The sequence below is a fragment of the Bison bison genome, unplaced genomic scaffold (genome assembly GCF_000754665.1).
Source record: "Bison bison bison isolate TAMUID 2011002044 unplaced genomic scaffold, Bison_UMD1.0 scf7180017864376, whole genome shotgun sequence".
In the NCBI taxonomy this organism is placed as follows: domain Eukaryota; kingdom Metazoa; phylum Chordata; class Mammalia; order Artiodactyla; family Bovidae; genus Bison; species Bison bison.
This window is the reverse complement of record NW_011494948.1, coordinates 9,298,989-9,322,578: the sequence shown is the minus strand read 5'-3', so window position 1 is coordinate 9,322,578 and position 23,590 is coordinate 9,298,989. Positions and strand designations below refer to the sequence as shown.

Below are 23,590 nucleotides of genomic sequence, written 5' to 3'. Positions count from 1 at the left end.
GAGATGCTTGAAGATTTTAAATTTTTGGTGACTCTGAGTAAGTGTACATGTACCTTTCATTGCTAAAGTATCCATAAAGCATGTTTTAAAATGAAATAATTGTTTTTGTCTCTCTTTCTTTGTATTCTTTTTCATTTTTTCTTTGCTTTATTCCTTCTTCACATACTTTTCTTCCCTTTCTTCTCCATTTTCTTCTTTCTCCCTCTCATTGCTTCCCAGAGAGAGGGTCTTATGTGGTGACCTTGTTCAGGAAAACCAGTCTTGTCTGAACTGGATTTTCAGTGCCTTGTTCTTTAGGCAAAGGTTTAGAATAACCAGACGTATCTCAATGTAAACATTTTCCCCAAAGCAAGATAACACTCTAACTTCTCTATTTATGGTCAATTTAAAAGTTAGCCCAGATACTAATGCTACTATTTTATTTTTTTCTGGTGGAGATGAAACACAGGAAAGCATTTTATCTTGCAGTTGTTAAGGAACAAAGCTTTCACCCACCCACTGAATCCCTCCCAGTTTAACTGAATGCATCTCTGTTGAGAGGACATTTCTTGACCTGTAATAGGGTGGAATCGGTGGGGTCATAAACTATATGCTAATGAGATGAGATTTACAGAATTTTTCTGGGTTTTTAAAAAAGAGCCAGACACATGAAAAGCCTTATAAACTGAAGAACTAAGGTGGTACTTAAAAACAACCCCTAGAATCTCCTCTTTTCCTTTAAAGGCTGTGACTAAAGTTCAAAGAGGCCAGGTCCTCTCCCTCTCCCTCCTCCCTTCTGAATGCAGGACATCTTGTCTGAATTTGAAAAAAAAAAAACCCTTTCAGGATGAGAATTTATTTCAGGAGAGATTCAGGAAAAAAATGTTTGAAGAGTTTGAAGGTTTAGGAAAAAAAATGTTTGAAGAGTTTGAACGTTTAGGAAAAAACTTGTGTGAGTATGAGTGTGGGTGGGTATGAGGATGTCTGTGTGTGTACCTATGCATATGTGTGTGCCTACACATTTGTTTGCACACACATGGGTATGAGGGTGTGTAGATGTGTGTGCTTGCCTGTGAATGCCTTTGTCTGTGTGTAGGTGTGGGTACATGCACATGTGTGGGTGCCTGTGTGTAGTGTGTTGGGTGATTGTGTGGATGGGGTGTGGGTGTGTGCCATGTGTGTGTCTCTGAGTGTGTGTGCCTCTTTGCTGCAGCGGGAGAGGCAGCTTGGGCTCAGCCCGTGGCGGAGCAGTTAGTAAGAACTAATAGTGAGAAAGGGAGCTGAGGAGAGACTAGGAAGAGACGCCACCGACCTTTAACAAAAGCTCAGTTTTGTCCCTGCGGATCCAGCCGGCAGAAGGGACTGGAGAGCTGTGGCTCTCTGCCAGGGAGGTCGGGCTCCCTGCAAACAGTTGCAGGCATCCCTCATTATGCCCTTTTCCCTGGGAGTCCTGGGCTTGGCAATCGGGAAGTTTTCAAAGCTTCAGCAGCGACTGCAGCCTCGGAGAAGACCAGCAAAGACTGTGGAGTGTGTATGTGAACTTCAATTCTATATTTTCTTATGGGGTGGGTTAATGGATTTTTACTACAAAGAGAGCTAAAACTCAGCTGACCTGAAAGACTGGAATTTCAGCTCTTCCCCTCGCTGGGCTATTTTTCCTCCCCCTTCCTCTCAAAGCCCTTTAAATCAGAGATTACCGGGTCAGTGACTCTTATCCTGCCTGCCTGCGCCAAGGGTTTCTAGCTTTTGACTTGGCAAGGAAAACCACTACCTGTAAGTATCTGCTTTATGTATTTCCTCTCCTCTTGACTGTAAACGTTCTGCTAGAATGCCCAGAGGTTATTTGTGTGGTAGCATTAACTCCGAGTAATGATACAAGAAGTAGATCAAGTCTGCTTGCAAAAGTTATCATATAAGCTCACAAGGTGGCAAATTGCAGTGCTAAAGAGCCCTATGTCCCCAATGGGAGGCTCTTTATTACATAATACAAATTTATAACTCTTCTCAATCCATCCCCAATAGCATTCACCAGTGAAAAAACATTTTTACATTCTGAATTGTCCCCTTCCTCCGCCCCCCAAATCAGAATATTTCTTTTCAGCTAAACAAAATGGCAAAGAGAAAAAATGCAAAAATTAACAAAACAGATAATATCCTCATGGTATAAAGATACAAAAGTTTGGATGAGATGATTTTTGGATAGCTTTGCTTTAGTTTAGTTATATATATATATATATTTAAAGTATGGTTTCTTTTTTTATGGAGTTGAAAGCCAGTGTTGGAGAGGCAAAGAAATCATATTGTTCTGAAGTTTCTTACTGATTTTTAATCTCTTTCTTCTCTTTATCTGGATTTGGCCTAGAGACTTTTGTGCTGTAGTAAATGATTTCTTTTAGTTGTCATCTGGATCCCAGAAATAATTTTCAAGGCATTTAAGTTTTGTTTCTCCTTTTTTTTCAATGGTTGTGTGCAGTCTTGTTGTGTGGTTTGAATTACGAAGCTTAAAAAGAGCATTTCCGGGGGCTGGTTGGAGTTTATGGCCTGGGAATCTTGCTGGAGATATTAACCTCTTCAGGACTATTTTGCAGACCTGAGCAGGAGATCCAAATGCTTTACAGGTTTCTGATCTGGAAAAGTGATGTCACCATATTCAGCGCTGCTTAAAGCTTGAAACTTTGCTTCTTAGCCCTCTACTTTCCTTTGATAAAATTGCCTTCAGAAATAACACTAGGAAAATGTTAACTACTTTCCCTCTTTCTCTTCATCAGAGATCCTCAAAACCCAGTGTCCCTAAGAATCACTTGGGGTAAGGCAGGCACCAAGGCCACACCCCCAGAGGAGTTTAGACTTGGTGGGCCGGGGTTGGTGGGTTAGGGGAGATAGGGGGTGGGGGGGCCTCATGCCTGCAAGATCACACTTGGATGAGTGGTGCTTTACATTGTCCTTGGCAAATTAAATTCTTGTCACGTCCTCAGTTAATGTTAAACCTCACACCTAAATAATAAGCTTGAGTGTGAGCTGCTGTTGAACACAGTTACATGAAGCATGGTTTTGCATGCTTGACTGCCAAACCAGAACTTTTAACCAGCTCTCCGGCCATTACATTTCCCATGAGTAAGAAAAGCAGTCAGGGGAAGGTGCCCCGATTCCTTGTGTTGGACTGTGTGGTCTGACCTGCTCTGCATGGCCAAGCTATGTTTGTCTTGGAAACTTTAAGCCCAAGGCTATTCTTAGTTCTTTATCAACCTGCTGGGAATGCTCTGCTCGTGGGGACAGATTAGGCTGAGTGGGCTGAACTGAGTTGGATTATTTCTTGGGACCTGTTCAGTAGAAGTATAATTCCTAGAAATCTGTTTTGATTGGACAAACCCACCAGGATTGGGAGAAATAGGAAATGATTCCTCCATCATGTTGAGGTCCTCATTAGACAGCATATGAAAGGAAGATCTCAGCTTCCATCCCTGTCACCAGTGACAATGAATGACATAGTATATTTACAGTAAAAAGAAAATAGGATATGGTCATCAGTGCCCTTTTCTTTTTTTCCTCTCCTCATTCCAGATATTTGTAGGTGCCTGCTACATGCCAGGCTCTGGGCTGGTGCCAAGGATTCAGAAAATCAGTGTATATAATATGGATAGACACTTGGTCTTCATGGTGTTTTGTGTCTTAGGTGTTGCTGACCAATCTTATATGAGTCACCTATTCTTGCTAACCTTCACTTCTGCCATCAATAAAACAAAAGTGTTGCATACAATGCGCTTCCTATATCTTTCTAACTCTGATATTCTGACATTGATGGATATGCCTCAGTCTTCTAAACATAGATATAGAGGGATGAGAGCTTTTCAGTGTTTGCTTTGACCACAGGCCCAAAGATTTAGCTTACTGCTTTTCTTAAAATTTTCAAAATTACCATTTAAGTTTTCTTTCACGAAGAATCAAGACTGTTGATCTAGTGAGTTACAGACAAATGCTACCTTTTCAGAGCACACAGTCATTCTCACAATGGAAGCCTGTAACTCTCTGGAAAGGCTGTTCCCTGGGCTGGGTTACATGGGCCAGCAGCCTCTTATCTTGTCTGAATCTGGTGTTGCTCTGCCTTTGGAGAGCTGGGTGGTCTGAACAGGACTTGCTGGCTTCCATACTTGCACAGCTTGCTCCCTGACCCTTTCATTCAAGTGGTTTGATAGCTTTTGTGCTGCTAGGTGAGAGATTCAAACAGAGACCTTTGAGGGGCTGGAGGAAAAAAAAAACAAGTCTTTAATTAAATCTAACATTTTTTGTATACTGCAGTTTCTTTTACTGCAGCGAATGGGGCAACATTTCAAAGGGTTCTAAAACTTGCCCATCAAGATAAGAATATCAAAATATAGGCGTGATCTATGTGTTTTTCTGACAAATGTAGCCTCCAGCTGTCTGAAGATACTGCATTTGGATGGGAAAGTGCTCACTGGAGGACAGAGTATAGGGATCTTGCAAAGTTAAGATATTTTTGACAAATCGTTCTTGGCCTCTTGTTGGTAAGTTTAATGGGGAGGGCAAAATAGGCTTTGGTTTCACTTTCATCCCTCTCTTTTTCTGAGTTGTTGATAGGATGTCAGAAGACTCCTTTAGTGCATCCTCAAAGGCTGCTAAGATAGTTTGTCATTCTTTGCTCTCAACTTTGTTCCTGAAACCTTCATATCTGACTTCCTTAGAGATAGAAGCAGATAATGCTCCAGGACTTGCTGAGCTCCAAGTCCTTCCATTGACATGGCCCACCTCCCTGGGATCCTATCTCTGCATCCTGTCAAGTGTTACCAGCTGCTCAGTATTTACAGATGCTCCTTGAATTCTTCTCTTACAATAAACAAACCAGGACTTTATCTTATGAGGTTGCACTCAATACCACAGTATTTTCTTTCCAAGGTCTAAATTTCTTGTTAGCACAATTTTTTTTTTCATTTTGTAAATTATAAGCCCAAATCAATGAGTAGTTATGAGAATTCCAGAGGAGATCAGGATTCCCAGATGATTCATCCAAATGTTCAAATGTTTTTGAGTGTTTCTTATCAAATCCTGTTTATTGCCTAGATTTGATTTTATTTGCTTCCATAAAAGTGATTCTCCTTGAAAAAACAACACAGTAACATCCAAGAGCAGTGCTTTAGTTCTGTTTTATATAAATCTTCTTTTTTGCTATCATGTGGTAGGATGAAATATTTTGTCAGTAGGCATTAGTGGCTGTTGGGAAACCAAAACGTAGTGTTTGTAGAGAGCCCTTTTGAATATTAAATCAGAGTGGTATAGTAGAAAAAAAAGAATGGCCTTTGAATAAATTTCAATTGGGTTCCAATCCTAGGCTGTAATGTTCTTTGGTTTTATGATGTTGGCCAAGTTACTTACCAGTTTCCTTGGGAGTAAAATAAATGTGCTGATGCTTACCTTCCCAGGTATTTAGAAGGGCTAAATGACATTTGGAAAGCACCCATCATGGTGTATGACATACGATTGGTTCTCAGTAAATATTTCTTCTTCAGAAGAGGACTAACAGGTATGAAGGCTGGAAAGCATTGAATGTGTGACAAGCCACTCAATTTATAGGTCAAAGGGGAAATGGGAAATAGAGCTTTCTTCCAGGCCTCATAGACTGGGCACAACAGATATCTGTCTACCACTTCCTCAGCCTTTACCTCTGGGCAGCAGCCTGGTTCTCCCTTGATTCCTTCTTCCAGGGTAAGAAGAAGCATGAAACAGATTCATGAGCTCAGAGATCACCAAAGGGATTCATAGGGAGAGAACAAAGACAATGTGAAAATCATTCTGTCCTTTTCTACCAGACCCTTCAGAGTTAGAGACTTGTATAGCCATTTCAGATCCATATATAAGGAGAGGAATCATTTTGTTTCTCTGGGATTTTGTTCTACTGTAGCAGGCAGCCCAATCTCAAGGGGGAGTATTTGTTTGACATTTTGAAACTCTACAGTTGCCCTGTGGTCAGCCTATGAGCTGTCACCAAATGGAAAGTCACGGCCATTCAAACATGCGGTGTGAGTACTCTCTATCCCTCTCTGCCTTTCTTGCTCTTCTAACCAGTTTTTCTTTCAAGTCCAAAGTTTAAACTGGAATAAGTCAGTCTATGGACCTCCTCTGCACCAAGTCCAGTGACCAAAACGAGATAATCTGAATGAGCAGAACAATCATGGTTGTCATCTTCAAAAAGCTTTCAGACTAAGGTCAAAGACAGACATGTTTTCAGTGACTGCAAATAAACAAATGCCCGTAGATGTGCATTGTGTGGTAAGGGTATTGCGAGATTCTACGCAAGCAGTTCGGAGAAGGCGATGGTACCCCACTCCAGTACTCTTGCCTGGAAAATCCCATGGATGGAGGAGCCTGGTAGGCTGCAGTCCATGGGGTCGCAAAGAGTCAGACACGACTGAGCGACTTCACTTTCACTTTTCACTTTCATGCATTGGAGAAGGAAATGGCAACCCACTCCAGTGTTTTTGCCTGGAGAATCCCAGGGACGGGGGAGCCTGGTGGGCTGGCGTCTATGGGGTCGCACAGAGTTGGACACGACTGAAGCGACTTAGCAGCAGCACCAGCAGCAGCACGCAAGCAGTTAACCTAGTCTGGGAAGTTGAGACCTTGGAGGAGGGGTAGAATTTAGCCAAATGTAATGGTAGGCAGGAGAGGGGAAAGGGCATTCTAAGCAGAGGGGACAGCATGAACAAACCATGGAAAGGCCTGGAATGGGGCATGCCACAAGTTTAGGAAAGAAATGAAAACCTGAGTGACTAGCTTGTCAATGGCAAGGAGGAGGAGTTGTGTGAGAAGAGACGAGAGATGGCAGGGGACAACTACACAGGGAAATCCAGTCTCACAGTTAAAGGGACCCCAGAAAGTACCTAACCGACACTCTCCACTGAGAGAAAGAACCCTTCTGATGTCTGTACCTCAGCCCTTGCTGTTATTGGATGGCTTTGAAAGAAAGTTCTTTCTAAGAGGAACCCATCCTCCTGGTTCTGTGTATGGGAACCACAGAATAAAGTCATTCCTCTGGCAGGTATTTGAAGACAATTTTTTTTCATAAATTATTGCTCAAGTAAACCTCTGTCTCATACATATGCAGTTGATGTTTTGGAATGTAAATTTATATGTTTGTGTTTGTTGAAAGTGAACTTGGTGGCTTCAGTTCATCATTCCTGCCTAGGATATACTTCTTGACTATGTCCTCAGTGATAACGGTTAACCTTTCTGGATTTTTGTGAATTGGATAAGCTAATCTCTTTATCTTTGTTTAGAAATTTGGAAAATTGTTGAACCAGAGGGTGCCAAAAGTGGAGCTATGGGCACCACCCAAGATGTTTCTCACAGAAATGTCCAAGTATAAATGAGAAGAACTCAACAGTGTCAATGTGGGCTGATATTCTTGATTTGACAAGAATGCTAAATGCACAGTTCAACTATAATCACTGATTTCATTTGTCAATACATGTGTTGAGTGCATATCACACACAGCAGAGAGTTTGGTCCTCCTGCTTTGAAAAACATAGTCATACAATTGTGTAGGATGTGATACATGCCCCATGATGGGTTTAAGTAAAGTGTGACTTTTCTGCAGTAGCAGAAAGAAAATCTTTCCAAATGGAATGATGAGGTCTTGGAACATCTTGAAGGAGGCAGTTCACAAGGCATTAACATGTGAGAAGGATTTTAATAAGAATGGAAGCAAAGACATTCCAGGTAGGGCAGACACCAGGAAGGGCATACAGGTGAGAATGTCCAGCAAGACCCAGTGATGTATAACTGAGGTTGCAGGAGGGGGAGGCCTGTGGTTTGGGGATACAGAAACCTAGAGGTGATGGCCAAAGACCATAGAAGCAGCGATGTAGTGGGAAGCCAGATGAGGTCAGATTTTAAAGAATAGTGTATTTTCAATGATACTATATGACCAAGAGAGAACAAATCAGAGGATGGAAAGAAAAGGAAGAGAAGATAAAGGAGAAAGAAGCATTTGTGAGGTAGAAAGGGAAATGGGAAGTGTATTGAGTCACAGAAGCAATTATGCAGACCGTGTGGGTGGAGGGCATTGTTGGGCACTATAGAGATCAGAATGGACTGTCTGGAGATCGACTGTTCAGAGAAAAGTTCAGTTTGCTGTCTCCATTAGGCAGTCACTGGCAGCCTTTGAGACAGTTATTTCAGTGGACTGGTAGTAATTTCCTTTTAGGAAATACAAGGCTGGTGAAGGAGTGGGTAGAGATATGTTTATTTGGTTGTGCCAGGTCTTAGTTACGGCATGTGGGATCTTCAGTCTTTGTTGCAGCACACAGGCTTTTTCAGTTGCAGCATGTGGAATCTAGTTCCTTGACCAGGGATCGAACCTTGGCCCCCTGCATTGGGAGTGCAGAGACTTAGCCACTGGACCACCATGGAAGTCCTGAGACAATGTTTCAAGGAGATAGTATCGTTGGTCATGATGAGGTATATAACGGGAAAGGGGAAAAGTAAATGTTTGGTGACTATTATAGCAATAGTCATAATAATAGTGGTAGTAAAAAACACTAACATTTATTGAACACCCACTATATGCTTAGGTGTGCCCATCGTAATGACCTCATTTTATTACCTCCTTATAGACTCTTTCTCTAAATACAGTCACATTCTGAGGTCCCGGGCATTAGGATTTCAGTATATGAATTTTGGGTGAATGAAATTCAGCCCATAACACCATACCACCATATCAAGGTGTCCTCCTTGCAGTAGTTAGCTGGTCTTCCAAATTCTTCAGATATTACTGCAGCCAAAGAAAATAGAATAAAACCTGTAGTCTCATAAACCCACATTTAAAAATCAGTTTACAATGCACTCTGGATTTCGAGTTTGGCTTCAGGATGAGGTGACTGGGAAAATTCCTCAAGCAGGACTACCTTTGCATTTTCAAAAATCCCGATGGCACCCATTTTGCCTTTTCTTATTTGGCCATAAAGCCACATGGTGCTGATCTGTTTGTGTTAGGAATGAGCAGGCTGCCCTGTGTACCATTTTATATTACAGAGGCTATGTCACTTCAGTCATTGATTGTTGCTGAATCGCTGTATTGGGAACTACTGGTCTTTATTTACTTCTCATGAAGTGAAATTCCCTGGTCTGTGGCTTTATAAGTTGCTTTGATGCTAGGCCCTTATGGTGCATGTACATCACACGCTACGGGATACAAGGGTAGAGTGACTCTGGAGGTCCTCAAGTATCCCTTCCTGCACCACAGTTTGCCTACATTAAGAATGCCAATTGATGGTAACTGTGAGCTGATGGAGACATGGCCAGAGGTCGTATGGCACTGCGTAGCAGCCTAGCTGTCAAGGACAGCTCCATGCTTACAGGTGCCACATCTGAATTGCTAGCTCTGTGGCCAGAGAATTCTGAAATGAGGACTTTAAAACCTAAAACTTAAGACTTCAGCTTTTCAAGATTAAGACTTTTCAGAATTTTTAAGACTTAGACTCAAGACTTTAACATAATAACATGGTAAGGAGCACATGTACCTTTGATGTGCATGCTCAGTCATGTCCAATTCTTTGCGACCCCACCAGGCTCCTCTGTCCGTGGAATTCTCCAGGCAAGAATACTGGAATGGGTTGCCATTTCCTCTTCCAGGGGATCTTCCTGACCCAGAGATTGAACCTACATCTCCTACACTGGCAGGCCAATTCTTTACCACTGAGCCACCAGGGAAGCACCTTTGATGTGAGGGTGGTTGAATTTCTCTATTCATTAAAAACAGCAACAAACTATCTTTACAGCAATCTTGTGAAATCAGTATAATGAATCCCTACTGTACAGATGGTGAGAGCAAGGTTGAGAAAGTTTAAGTAACCTATTTATATCACAGACTGAGGTTCTTTCTAAACACTAAAGTATTCAAAAAGTGAACAGTTTAGTCAAAATGTTTATCCTTACTTCAAAGGCTTAATTGAGGTCTGACTACAAAGAGATGGGTGAGCTGAAGAGTATGACACAAATGTCATGCAATTTTATCTGTCTTCCTCTTTATATAAGAAAGCGGATCTACTTAAAAAAAGGAATCGACTCCCTTTTCCCCTCAAAACGTAGATCTTTGTTTTTTGTTATTGAGTGAAACAGGCCAAGTGGAAGGCTGGAGAAAGTGGGATGGGTTCCACTGGACAAGATCAAGAAGTTTCATGACCATGTGAAGGGGATGGGAGTTTGGGAAGAATGGATACGTGTATATGTATGACTGAGTCCCTGTGCTGTCCACCTGAAACTATCATAACATTGTTAATCGACTGTACTCCAACAAAATAAAACATTTAATTTAAAAAAAGCAAAAAAAAGTGTATTAGGGGTGAGATAATGGCTCTTGTTTTATTGAAGAATTGACTAGAAATAATTGGTACTTTAGGAACACAAAGGGGAATTAGACTTTGGAGTGATGTGAGAGGTTTTTAATTTACAGACCAGAATGTTTGAGTGTTTCTGCTTTGCCTCATATGATTAAGCAGATAGCCTCCAATTCCGTCTAATCAGTAATGACTTTGCAAGTAATGATTTGGGGAAGATCTATTACTTCTTGCCTACACTCAAATGTTCTTCTCTATTACATCTTAAAATAACACACTATGGGAAAAAAAGCATGGAAAAATATTAGCCTTGTGAGCAATAAAATTTATTGCTACAGCATCTGTATTTAACTTTGTCTTTAGAGATTCACAGCAAGAGATACATTAGAATGCAATGAAAACTAGTGGTAGCACAAAACTTACTAGTTAAATTTTAATTTCTTTCATTTTTGACTTTGCTTCCTTTCTAACAATTTTGCTAATTCAGGAAGTCACTCTCTTGTGTCTGTACACCTTATACATACTGGCTTCCTAGTAATGATCCTCCCAGCCAGGCTGTCAGGAATGGTACCTTCCTTTCCTCTCTGGATGTCTGGGATATCTTATCTCCCTCTCCTCTTCTCCATCCCTCCCGTCACCTCCGAACTGAGTCCTGCTTTCCAGTTCTTCCTGTTGCTGGCCTTGGAGGTGGCTCCCCAACCCTAGTCTTACTGCTTCACTCTACTGAGGTGGTTTTCAGACAAGTCAAAGAACCTAGCTTCAGTCTGGCCACAAAAGTTCCTTAGACCTCTTCTTATACTTACAGGAGAAGGAACGAAAAGTGCAGTTGTTTCCAGCAGCGATTCTCAATCCTGGTTGCTCATTAAAGAAGTTTTGAGTTCAGGTGCCTGGACCCCACCAAGATAAATTGAATCTCAAACTCTGGGAGAGGTGCTTGAATGATGGGGAAGGGAAGTCAGCGATGGGCCTCACTAGTTTAGGGGTGATGCCAGAGGCAGCTCTTTCACTTGGTGTTTTCCATTGTCAACACTAAGGCAGACCACCTTAAACCTTCACGAGGATTGCTGCTTCCTCTGGGCCAGTGGAGTGGGGCTAAAACCAGGAGGGTGAAGTCTCCCCTGCAGCCAGTTCTTTTCCTCAGGTCCTGAGAGACCTGGACTCAACCACCACATTGCGTACCTCTAGGGGGCGCCATTCACTTTGGGGAAGGCTGTGAAAACAGCACATTTGGCACTCTTGGGGCACAGTTACAACACAGACGTTGCCCTGGAATTTGGTATACTGAACTGAGTGAAACTAGGGGAAGGACTCCCAACGCCTCTGCTCAACACTTTAAACATTCATTTGGTTTCCCATGAAAATCTCTTTCACCATGATGAGTTTATGCAGTGCTGAGTGGCATCACAGTTCGAATTGCATTTGCCAGTTAGTCTGGACACCCATGCCTATGATAAATGTGTTCTTGTGTGTGCATGCATGCTGAGTTGCTTCAGTCATCTCTGACTCTCTGTGACCCTATGGACTGTAGCCCGCCAGGCTCTTCTGTCCATGGGATTCTCCAGGCAAGAATATTGGAGTGGGTTGCCGTTTTAATTCTAGACAAATTATTTGAAAACCAACTTTAAAAAATAGCTTATTTGTATCTTGGAGACTCTAAGGAAGTATTTTAGCCAAGAATACTTTTGTGCTCTGTGTTTTTCTCCTTTAAAATACTTCTCTAACGTATTGGTGTTCGGTATTGTTTTATACTGCTGTTCTTATATTGTGCGTTGCTTTATTCTCCACCACAGATTTGTTCAACAGTAAGTCATCTAATCAGACTTTCAGATACTTTATTTGTAGCCTGTGATGTTTATGGAGATTTCGTTTTTGAATCAGTACTTGAAGCATTTTTAGTCTCGCTGGCTGAGCGCATCTTCACACTTTCCATAGCCCACCCCAAGTTCTGCCAAAGGAAGCAGATCAAGGTTTGCTTTTGTTCATGCAGTTAAGAATCTTAAAGCAATTAAGCTCCTTGGGCCACAGAGGTATCAGGGACTCCTGCATGTGCAGAAGCTGGGTTGTGTGTTCACACGTGGAGTCTCAATGTGGGAGAGTGTCTTAGGGACCCAAGAGACTTGATGGTATCTGAGTGGCCCTTGAGAAGCTGGGGACACACAGATCCTCAGAAAGGACAGAGCTAGGCTGCCTGGAGAAAATCACACTCATTTCCAGACTTCAGAACAGGCGCAAGTGAGAAGTTGCTGTGGTTTGTCTTGTTTCCTTTTGGCTGCTTATAGCTCTACACAGCTCTATGTAAAATTTCCTACCTCTGTCTGAATGTTACTGGAGGGTCAGTTCAACCTAAATTATGGAGCATGTCCAAGGATGGCTCAACTAATAACTTTTGGAAAATTAATAAACTTTAGTTTTTGAGCAGATTTAGGTTTATAGGAAGATTGAGCAGAAAGTGCAGAGAGTTCTCACATTCCCTCCCTCCACTTTCCCCAGTTATTAACATCTTGGTTTAGTCTGGTATGTTTCCTACAACTGATGAGCCAATAACGATTATCTAAAGCTCATAGTTTATATTAGGTTCAGTATTACTGTTGTTCCTTCTGTGTGTTTTGACAAATGTTTACTGACATGCATCCACTATTACAGTGGTAACATTTTCAGTGTGTTTTAGGAAAAAACAAAACAAAAAAAAACTTTTCTTTGATTGGCCTGGGATAGAAAGGGGAAGAGAGGAAACTGGCTTTGGTTGAGCTTTGTGTGTGTGTGTGTGTGTGTGTGTGTCCTGGGGACCTCAGTTGAGCCATGATATATTTATACATTGAACTATTTAGCAACCCTGAAATGTATCAGTTATTGCACAGATGAGGAAACAGAGCCTAAGGAAGAGTGAGAACCTTGTTCAGGGAAATGATGGAACCAGGAGAGGTTTACCAGTCTGGTAGAGTTGATTCAGAATCTGTGCTGATCACCATTATATTTTCTTTCGCTTCAGCTCCAATCCTGCATCAGAAAATTAAGTCCTCTATCCTTCTTCTTTTTTCAGTACTGATAAGTCAGAAAGTTGTTTACAAAGTTATTTGTAAAAAACCAAGCATTTGTTAAAAAAAAATAAAGTGAACTGTTAAGTTTAAGTATCACAATAGTTTTCTGAATCTCAGTATATAATACTGTGGTTTACTTACCACACTCTGGTTATGTTAATGAATAAAGCAGCATGCCCAAGCAATTTTTTTCAACCTTTAGCAAATCACAGCCTCTTAGGCCCCTATTTCTTCACTTTGACCTCCGGTGCTAGAGCGAACAGCGTGAATCTGGACTCTCCAGCTTGTTTGCTGGGGTTGAATTCCATCTCCATGGTTTATTAGCATTTGCCTTGAACAAAATATGTTTTCTTAGAATCCTTGGAATAGGATCTATTCCATAACTTGTTGTGAAGATTAATGAGTTAAAACAGTACCAGAGGCAAAGTAAATACATAACACATGATGCTGCTGTTGCTGAAGATGATGATATGTACAATTTGAAGGAGAAGCTCCTTCCAGTTCTATAATTCTGTAAATAGGTATAGTCAGGTATAGTGAATGTGAGTGTTTTCCATTCTAAGTTATTCAATTAAAACAAGCTATTGTGAAAATTTGTATGATGCAACCCTCTGACTAAAAGCAAAATGAAAATAAATTATGGCCATGTCCTAATGTTCAGGGAAATACCTCTGATAACTTAAGAAACTTTAATAGTCATTAAGAACAAAACTATAAGTCAAGGCACAAAGTCTTTTCCCTCTGTGATCAGTTTTCTCTACCATTGAAGGTAGTTTTAGTAGAAAGTCTTTGTAAAGAAAGGTTGAATGTCTGGTTTCCAGAGTGCCCTGGAATTCGGATTTCTGATGTAGATTCATTAAGTATGGATTTATCAAGTGTGACCAGAAACTTTGTAGATACCATGTGACCATCCTATATTTCAATCATTTTAATTCTATGACTAATGTCTCTTGAATGATTTTTCAAAGAACCTGGATTTTTAAATTAAAAATGGTTTTCTATAAGTTTGCAAACTTTGGACTTAATGATTTCTTTTTGTAGGAATTCTTAGAGCCTTTAATAAGCTCATATTATACTGTAAATCTCTAAAAGGAGTTTTTGGCATTCTGTTCTTCATGTATATTTGGATATATAAGACTTCTGCGGAAAACTTTTTAACATCTCCAACATGTACATTAAAAAAAACACAACTTGCAAACTATGGCCTTTTTCAGCGAGATAGACACTGAAGTGTTGAAAAATTTAAGAAAGGGAACCATCTAATGAGTTTGTGTGATAGTCAAAGATCCATATTTGCAATCCTGTGCTTGATGGTACAGCCCAAGGGGTCTTTCTCTCCATAGTTCTCTGAGTCTGTGCTTCCTTTGACTGAGGCCGAATCTGGCCTCTGTACCCTGACATCAAATTAAATCTCAGAGGTAGACTTTTGGGTGAAGTAGAAAAGAATAGCTTAATGCTTTCCCAGGCAAAGGGGCCACAGTGGACTAATGCCCTCAAAACTAAGTGTCCCAACCTGGAGTAAGCAGTGAGGAGTTTTATAGTAATGATTCAAAGACAGCGTGACAGCTCAGGGCATTCTTCTCGTTGGTTAGTGGTGAGGTAGTGGGACTCCGCATCCTCAACCTTCTGGGTCCAACCGATCTTGGGTCTAAGTGCTTGTGGGCAGTTTATGGTTAACTTCTCCCACCTGGTGAGAGTTTCAGTATCTGCAAAACAGCTCAAAGATATTGTCATGTATGTCTCTTGAAGGGGAACCAGGACCCTGCCCCAAAGCTGCACTATTATTTCTTAACTGTTCTTCCCTTGTCTCTGCATCCTCTCCCTTCCCTAATTAGCGACTATTTGAACCTGCCGGTGGAGACTCAGGGAAGGTCACGGTGGCTGAATGAAGCCTATTTCCTGTAATCAAGAAGTGGGGGACAAAGAAAGATTTTTATGTTCAGTGGCCCCATAAGGTCCTGCTCAATTTCATGATCTGGAGTCAGTTCAGTTCAGTTGCTCAGTCATGTCCGACTCTTTGCAACTCCATGGACTGTGGCATGCCAGGCCTCCTTGTCCATCACCCACTCCTGGAGTTTACTCACACTCTTGTCCATTGAGTTGGTGATGCCATCCAACCATCTCATCCTCTTTCATCCTCTTCTTCTCCTGCCTTCAATCTTTCCTAGCATCAGGGTCTTTTCAAATGAGTCAGTTCTTCGCATCAGGTGACCAAAGTATTGGAGTTTCAGCTTCAACATCAGTCCTTCCAATGAATATTCAGGACTGATTTCTCCTAGGATTGACTGGTTTGATCTCTTTTCAGTCCAAGGGACTCTCAAGAGTATTCTCTAACACCACAGTTCAAAAGCATCAATCTTCGTCGCTCAGCTTTCTTTATAGTCCAATTCTCACATCCATACATGACTACTGGAAAAACTATAGCCTTGACTAGACAGACCTTTGTTGGCAAAGTAATGTAACCGCATTTTAATATGCTGTCTAAGTTGGTCATAGCTCTTCTTCCAAGGAGCAAGTGTCTTCTAATTTCATGGCTGTAGTCCCCATCTGCAGTGATTTTGGAGCCCCTAAAAATAAAGCATGTTACTGTTTCCACTGTTTCCCCATCTATTTGCCATGAAGTGATGGCACCAGATGCCATGATCTAAGTTTTCTGAATGTTGAGCTTTAAGCCAACTTTTTCATTCTCCTTTTTCACTTTCATCAAGAGGCTTTTGAGTTCCTCATCACTTTCTGCCATAAGGGTGGTGTCATCTGCATATCTGAGGTTATTGATATTTCTCCTGGCAATCTTGATTCCAGCTTGTGCTTCATCCAGCCCAGCATTTCTCATGATGTACTCTGCATATATGTTAAATAAGCAGGGTGACAATATACAGCCTTGACGTAGTCCTTTCCCTATTTGGAATCAGTCTGTTGTTTCATGTCCAGTTCTAACTGAAAGGAATATTGCAGGACTAAGCACCTGTGATTTAAGTGAGCTGCATGGCTTAGGAGACATTGCATGGGTCTGGATGTCAGGAGACCTTAGGTTCCAATGCAGGCTCATTTCCAGATTATGGATAATCTTGGTGTTAAAAGGTGATTAAAGATGACAATTTAGGTGATACACACAAACTTAACACTTCATGGAGTGAATAGTCTCCTTTCAGAGAACTGCAAAATGGGCTAAAGTTGAGAAGCTTTTATAAGATAATGAATAAAAACAAATAGAAAACATCTGATTATCTGGGACTGGGTTGACAAAGTCAACCTTCTTTAGGGTAAGAAGGCCCAGAACTGGTGTTTAGGGATTGGCTGACTAAATACACTGTGTTCCTGGTCAAGCGGAACATTTACAGGGACATGAAGGTTTGGTTGGCCGACATGGCATGCTGGGAGGGAGTGGCTCCATCTTGGGCCTTAACAGTTACTTCAACATTGGGTAAAGCCACTTAACTTCCATAGGGCTTCCTTTCTTCTGTAAAATAAATGGGCTTCTACATGAGAAAATCCAGTGTTCGTGGACATAAAAAAAAATAAGCCAAATCTCAAGTAAATAAAGGAATGCAAGTTAAAATAGTGACGGGCTTCAACATTTCACTTGGGAAGTGAGGAACAATTAAAGGGGATGATGTTGAATATCAGCAGGAGCAAGGCTGGTAAAGGGGTAGATTAGTGCCATCTTTCCATATAGCATCATATCAAGAACCTGGCGTGCTGCAGTCCATGGGGTTGCAAAGAGTCAGACACGACTGAGCGACTGAACTGAAGAACCTCAAAATAAGTTGTACATCCTTTGATCTTATAATCCCACTTCCAAAGAACCATCAAAAGGAAAGACCTAGAAAAACAAGCTAATTTAATTAGGAATTTTTCAACACAATCTATTAATCTAGTAACTAGCTCAACGTAACAATGAAATGACTATAGACGCCCGTGTAGAGGATGCAGTGCACACATGGAAAGTAAGATCACAAGGAATGTTTAATAATATGGAAAATGCTTAGAAAGGAATGTTATATTACTGAAAAAGAATTACACGCAGCTCTTTTTATAGTGTGGTTCTAATTAAATTTAAAAACTGTGTACATATACATACTTAGGAAAACCTAAGGGCGTTTTCTTTGGGTGTTGGGAAAGTGTATTTTTCTTTTTCATTATGTTTTTATATTTTTATCTTTTAGTTAATGAGCGTGCATTTCTTTTATACACACAAAAGGAAGTTATTTTCAGAAAAAGCTAAATTGATAAATAAAATGAAGGATATAAACTGGTTGATTTCTGAGTGTTCTTGTAAACCACACATCTGTGATTTAGATTACATTTTAGAAAAAAATTGGCAGAATGAAGGAAGCAAAACGTTATAAACAAAATCAATACATATTTTATTGATTTAATAGAGTGGAATTTGGAAGTGGCCTGCTTGCCTTGAGGCCTTTAAACTGTGCTTGTAGTGTTAGGAGTTGAAACACTCAGATGTGGGTAGGCAGGATATCTGTGTTAATTAAATGTTCTTAAAGTAACAGCTACTTCCTTGAGAGAACATTGCCTCCAGTGAAACTTTAACTCCTGCAATAGCCAACTGTTGCTGTCTGGGACCATAAAGGAAATTGTTTAGGGTTTGCATACTGTAGGAAAAAGACCCCAGGGATGGTGAAGCAATAGCAGAGTTTAAGATTTTGTTGTAAAGCGAAGTGGTATAATATAGCAGTTAAGTGCACAGGTCCTGGAGTCAGTAAATATGGGTTATAATTGTAAGGACACAGACTTGAGTCAAGCTCATGACCTTGGGCGAGTAACTTAACCTCTTTTACTTCATTTTCCAAATCTGTAAAATCACTGCTTTCTAAAACCACTGTCGGAGTTAAGATAATGTATACAAAGTCCTTTGAACAATGCCTAATCCATAGTAAGCACTTAATATAAATATTGCTTTTTTATGTGATTATGAAGTCATGTCCTTAACTCATGGTTTATTTATCTATAAAATCAGCATGATAATAGTAACTGTTTGTAGGTTTGTTTTGAGAAATAAATGAAAATAAACATATAAAAGATATGTCTCAGTGCTATATATATATATATACACACACACAGTAAGCAAAAAGTACTAGTTGTTAAAAAATGAGAAAAGACATTCAGCCTTCCATATCTGTACATTTCATATGTATGAATTTAGCCAATGACTGAAAAATTAAAAAAAAAAAAATTCCAGAAGTTTCCAAAAAGCAAACTTTGAATTTGCTGTGCACTAGCAACCCACTCCAGTATTCTTGCCTGGAGAATCCCATGGACGGAGGATCCTGGTGGGCTGCAGTCCATGGGGTTGCTAAGAGTCAGACACACTGAGCGACTTTACTTTCACTTTTCACTTTCATGCATTGGAGAAGGAAATGGCAACCCACTCCAGTGTTCTTGCCTGGAGAATCCCAGGGACGGGGGAGCCTGGTGGGCTGCCGTCTATGGGGTCGCACAGAATCGGACACGACTGAAGCAACTTAGCAGCAGCAGCAACTATTTATACAGCATTTACATAGTATTAAGGTATGATAAGTAATCTAAAGATGATTTAAAATATATGGGAGGATGTTGCATGGGTTATATGCAAATGCTATGCTTTTACTACCAAAATATTGATTTTCTCTGCCCACTGAACCTGAATAAATCCTCTGCCAACTGAGAACACAGTAGGCTAGTTCCTCAGGACTGTGCCTCTCTTCCATGGGGAACTGAGAGACTTCATTTAGCCTGGGTCTCCTGGTTTTAAGGTAAATGATAAGACTCAGACTAATAAAATTAAAGTGAAAGTCGCTCAGTCCTGTCCAACTCTTTTTGACCCCATGGACTATACAGTCCATGGAATTCTCCAAGCCAGAATTCTGGAGTGGGTAGCCTTTCCCTTCTCCAGGGGATCTTCCCAACCCAGGGATAGTCTTGCATTATTCTTCTTGCTTTGTTTCAAAACCTTCATAGCTGGCAGCAGGTAGCCAGGTGATTGGGTCCCTTTGTCTCTGGTTTATTGTGGTGTGGCCTTATTTCTGAAATGCAAAAAGAAAGAAAACTACAAGGGGTGATCTGCGGTGTAGGTAAGCACCAGATGATGGATGTAATTAGCATAGAATTAAAGACTAATAGGTGCAGAATGTAGCTCCTGCGGAGTGAGGGGGCCAATAGGTGCAGGATGTAGTTTACATGGGGTCAGATTTGTTGTTCAGTTGTTCAGTTATGTTTGACTATTTGAGACCCCATGGACTGCAGCAGGCCAGGTTTCCTTGTCCTTCGTTATCTCCCAGAGTTTATTCAAACTTATGTCCATTGAGTCAGCCATGCCGTCCAACCATCTCATCCTCTGTCATCCCCTTCTCCTGCTGTCTTCAGTCTCCAGCCTCAAGGTCTTTTCCAGTGAGTCAGCTCTTCGCATCAGGTGGCCAAAGTATTGGAGCTTCAGCTTCAGGGTCAGCTTAGTTTTGAGAAAAGCAAACCTTGCTGTAGACACAGATTAGGAACACTTAAAGTAAAAAGAGTGATCAGTCCTGCTCACCGTTCTCTTTATCTTCTTTGTTCTCAGGAGAGAAAAGAAAGAAAAACTTGTTCCTCTTTTTTCCTTTTCAATACAACAGTGTCACACAGGACTTGATCATCATCCCGAAGTTTGGTGTCTGGGGGAGTGGGGGTGGGACCTGGAACCAACCTCCATGGACACACACGGACAACTGTACTAAAAATTGTTAAGAAAAAATGTTAGAAGTCGCAATCTATTTCTTTCTTCTCCAGTATTCTATTCTCCCTTTCTGAGAGAATTCTCTCTGGAAAATCCATGAAGGGTAAGATCGCTAAGGATCCTCTTGTAAGAGGTAAGATCTGCTAAGGATCCTTGTGGGATCACTGAACTATTAAAACTCCATCAGAGATGACGAGCTTCTTGAAAGAGAAGAAACCAGCTTTGGTTTTGTGTATTCTGAGGACTGTTTTTATGGGCTTCCCAGGTCGTGCTTTTGGTAAAGAATCCACCTGCCAATGCAGGAGACACAGGGACTCAGGTTTGATCCCTGGGGTCGGGAAGATCCCCTGGAAGAGGAAATGGCACCCCACTCCAGTATTCTTGCCTGGAAAACTTCCTGGGCAGAAGAGCCTGGTGGGCTACCGTCCAGGGGATCGCAAACAGTTGGACACCACTGAGCACAGGGCTGATTTTGTAGTGGCTCAAAAGCAGCTCTCTGATGGAGGAAATGGAACAAGATCGTGAGGATAGAGTACAGAGCACTTTCCCAGGTTGCCGGAGCCCTGATTCTCCCAGGCTCTGCTGTCTCTGGCTGTGACCTCAGGCCAGCTTTAGATTGACTCCTAGTTGCTTGTAACAAGGAGCAATTAGACTTCTTTATCTCTCTCAGGGAAGGAAGGTCAAAGCAGGTGGTGGATCTGAAGTCCTTGGTAAATTTTGTCTAATCCTTAATTTTCTCAACTATAATGCAAAAGAAGAGAACCTCTTTCTCTGAGGTTAGACAGTTAAGTTTTTCCCTGGGGGCAGTTCTCCTGATTTCCAGTTCATTGTTCCTGGGTGAATCAATTTTTGTCACATATGATTTGGAATCATTTCAATTGTTCTATGGATAATTATATTCAGCTATGAGTTTGTGTTTTAAACTTTTATCCTTGATTCATATAAATTACTTTGAAAATTAATATGAGTAAAATCATGGTTTCAAAAATTCTTTGTAAGTGATTCCATGATGGCTTCTATGTTCCTTCTCACTGACGTCTTACAGATTTTAATGTAGAGTACAAGTCAGAAAATCTTCATTGGTTTTCTTAGCATTCTAGTCAAAGATCTCAAAAATCTCTCTATGTTTTAGTGAGTGGGAATGGATTGATCATGAGTTGGCCATGTTTTACTCAAAATGCTTCTTCTCTATTAGTTTATTTTCTTTCTTAAACGCTTTAGGGTACTTGTAGGATCTGAAGCTGTGAGTCATAAGGTAATAACTTCAAGTACAGGGAAGATAAAAGGTTCGGTTGTTTATAGCATCTTTAGTTGGTTGGTAATAACTATCCAGAGTGCTGAGAAGGATATCAGGCTTGTAGGAGCTCTGCAAATAGCACAGCAAGCCAGCAAAAGCTATGATAGATTATTGATGATGTTTCTGTGTTGGGCAGATATAGGAAGGCGCTTGTATTGTATAGGTATTGTCGTAAAATTATTCAGAAGAGCAATAGTAAATATGAATCTCTTCAAGGCACATCATTAACATTGCCCATCAAGAATTTCCATTCCAGAGAGAGCCTGAAAGGATAGCTGGGATCCAGGTTTTTCCCTTGCTGTGCACAGATTATCTCAGATACATATGATGATATCTCATATACATATGATGCCAGCATATGATATCAGCATATTTATGTCAACATGGAGCACACATTCTCCTCTGATTAGACTGAATGTGTAATTATGAAATAAACTGTTGTTGTTCAGTTGGTAAATTGTGTCTGATTCTTTGTGACCCCATGGACTGTAGCATGCTAGGCTCCTCTGTCCTCCACTGTCTCTCAGAGTTTGTTCAAATTCACATCCATTGAGTTGGTGACACCATCTAACCAGCTCATCCTCTACGCCCCTTTCTCATTTTGCCTGCAATATTTCCCAGCATCAGTCTTTCCAATTCCTCTCTACAAAATTAAGTGTTACTAAATCATTTTCTTCAGTTCAGGAAATTTACTAAGAAAGTTTGGGTAAAGAAACCTTTCTGAATTTTTATAAGGAAGAACTCAGAGCAGGGTGGTTTTTCCACTTTGCAAACATCTTTGCACATTTTTGTTGGCTTGTATAGGTATCTTTAGAATACATGATTTTCACATGAACGAAAAAAGGCAAGAGTGGGAAATGGCTTGTAAGAGCATCATTGATTTACAGGGTAACATAGGGTTGTGAAATACTGAGAAGCAGCTGAACTGTACAAGCAAGCAAACAGAATTTGTTTCTATTGCAGCATCAAATTAAGTCCCTCTGGCGAAAAGCCAGTTAGTTTATAAGAGTCCTTATGGAATCTGGCCACCTTTCTGCTTCCTCTTACAAAAATGCTCCCAGTCATTCTGCTGACCCTGAGGTTGCCCACATCAGTGATCAGAGCAAGCTGGGGACAGATGGATTCTGAGGCTCTGACTTGGCCCTATATTGGGGGTCAAGAAATGGAGTTCTCAAGATGTGCCGTTAGGTTTCCTACTGGGGTGTTGTCCTGTAAATCTTGGCTGCCTCTGGACATTGCAGTTTTGTACCAGAGATAAAACAATACTATCATTTTATTTGGTGGAGATAAAACAAATTATCATCTCTGAAATCTTGCTTGATTCAGAATCCTAATTCCCTTTACTATTGTTCTATGGGGTTTTTTTTGTTGTTGTTGTTATTTACTTTTTTTTTTTTTTGGCCCTTTTCTTCTCTGTTCATCCAAATCTTTCTTTCTTTCCCCTCCCCTGCCACATTCTTCAAGTAAAAAATCAGAGCAATATTTTCCATGTAATACCTACATACGTGGTTTTGTCAACACCAAGAGAAAAATATAAGAGCAGAATTGGAATATGAATAATATACAAATATAGCATACTCTTTCTGATCTGTATTGCACCTAATTTGGTAGTCCAGTTGACTGAAGGATGCATTTTGTTTGATTTTTGAACTTGAAAATTATTACTCTTGCACTCTTTGTTATCCCCTAATGGTGTTACTTCGGCTTGTTTCTGAAATATTAGGATTCAGTGTTTTACGACTATCTCTGTCTTAGAACTCTGAGGAAGAAAAAGAGAAAATCTGAATGTCAATAGAATATATTTTATTTGACATATACTGAACTTTATTCTGTTGCCTTCATCCAGGACCAAGTTCTGCCATTCTGTTTTTCTTGAGATAAGATTTGCTCTCTTATTCCTTTGACATATTTTATAATAATAGTGTTACATTTACATGGGGCTTTGTAATTAAGAAAATATTTCTGTCACATGAGTGTAGTTGCTCGGTTCTTTGTCTCGTCACAACAAAAATTGGAGTGACGGACATTAAAGCCCTCGGCGCGTCACAGCTCTTGGGTCTTGGACAAACCGTGTTATAGTTCTTAGGCAAATCAGTGTTACAACTCTGTTTTATTTAGAAGATAGCAGGAGAATCCATCCTCAGAGTGTGAGGGCATGCCAACCCAAAGACTCGAAGAGAAGAGAGTGGAGGAGTGCACGGGGAGGGAGAGAGAGTGAGAGAGA

At 40.7% G+C, this 23,590-nt stretch overlaps 1 protein-coding gene across 3 annotated transcripts in view; it reads left to right on the top strand.

The window, feature by feature from the left end:
- The window catches only part of FREM1 (FRAS1 related extracellular matrix 1), a 217,979-nt gene that overhangs the window by 36,491 nt on the left and 157,898 nt on the right, over window positions 1–23,590 (top strand). For 2 of the 3 annotated variants that reach the window (XM_010857026.1, XM_010857024.1), the window contains exon 1: window positions 1,203–1,752. The exons of the other annotated variant lie outside the window; for it this stretch is intronic. The gene's annotated coding sequence lies outside the window, so the exon portion shown is untranslated. Of the gene's footprint in view, window positions 1–1,202; window positions 1,753–23,590 lie in introns of those variants that run through there. 3 annotated transcript variants of the gene reach the window in all.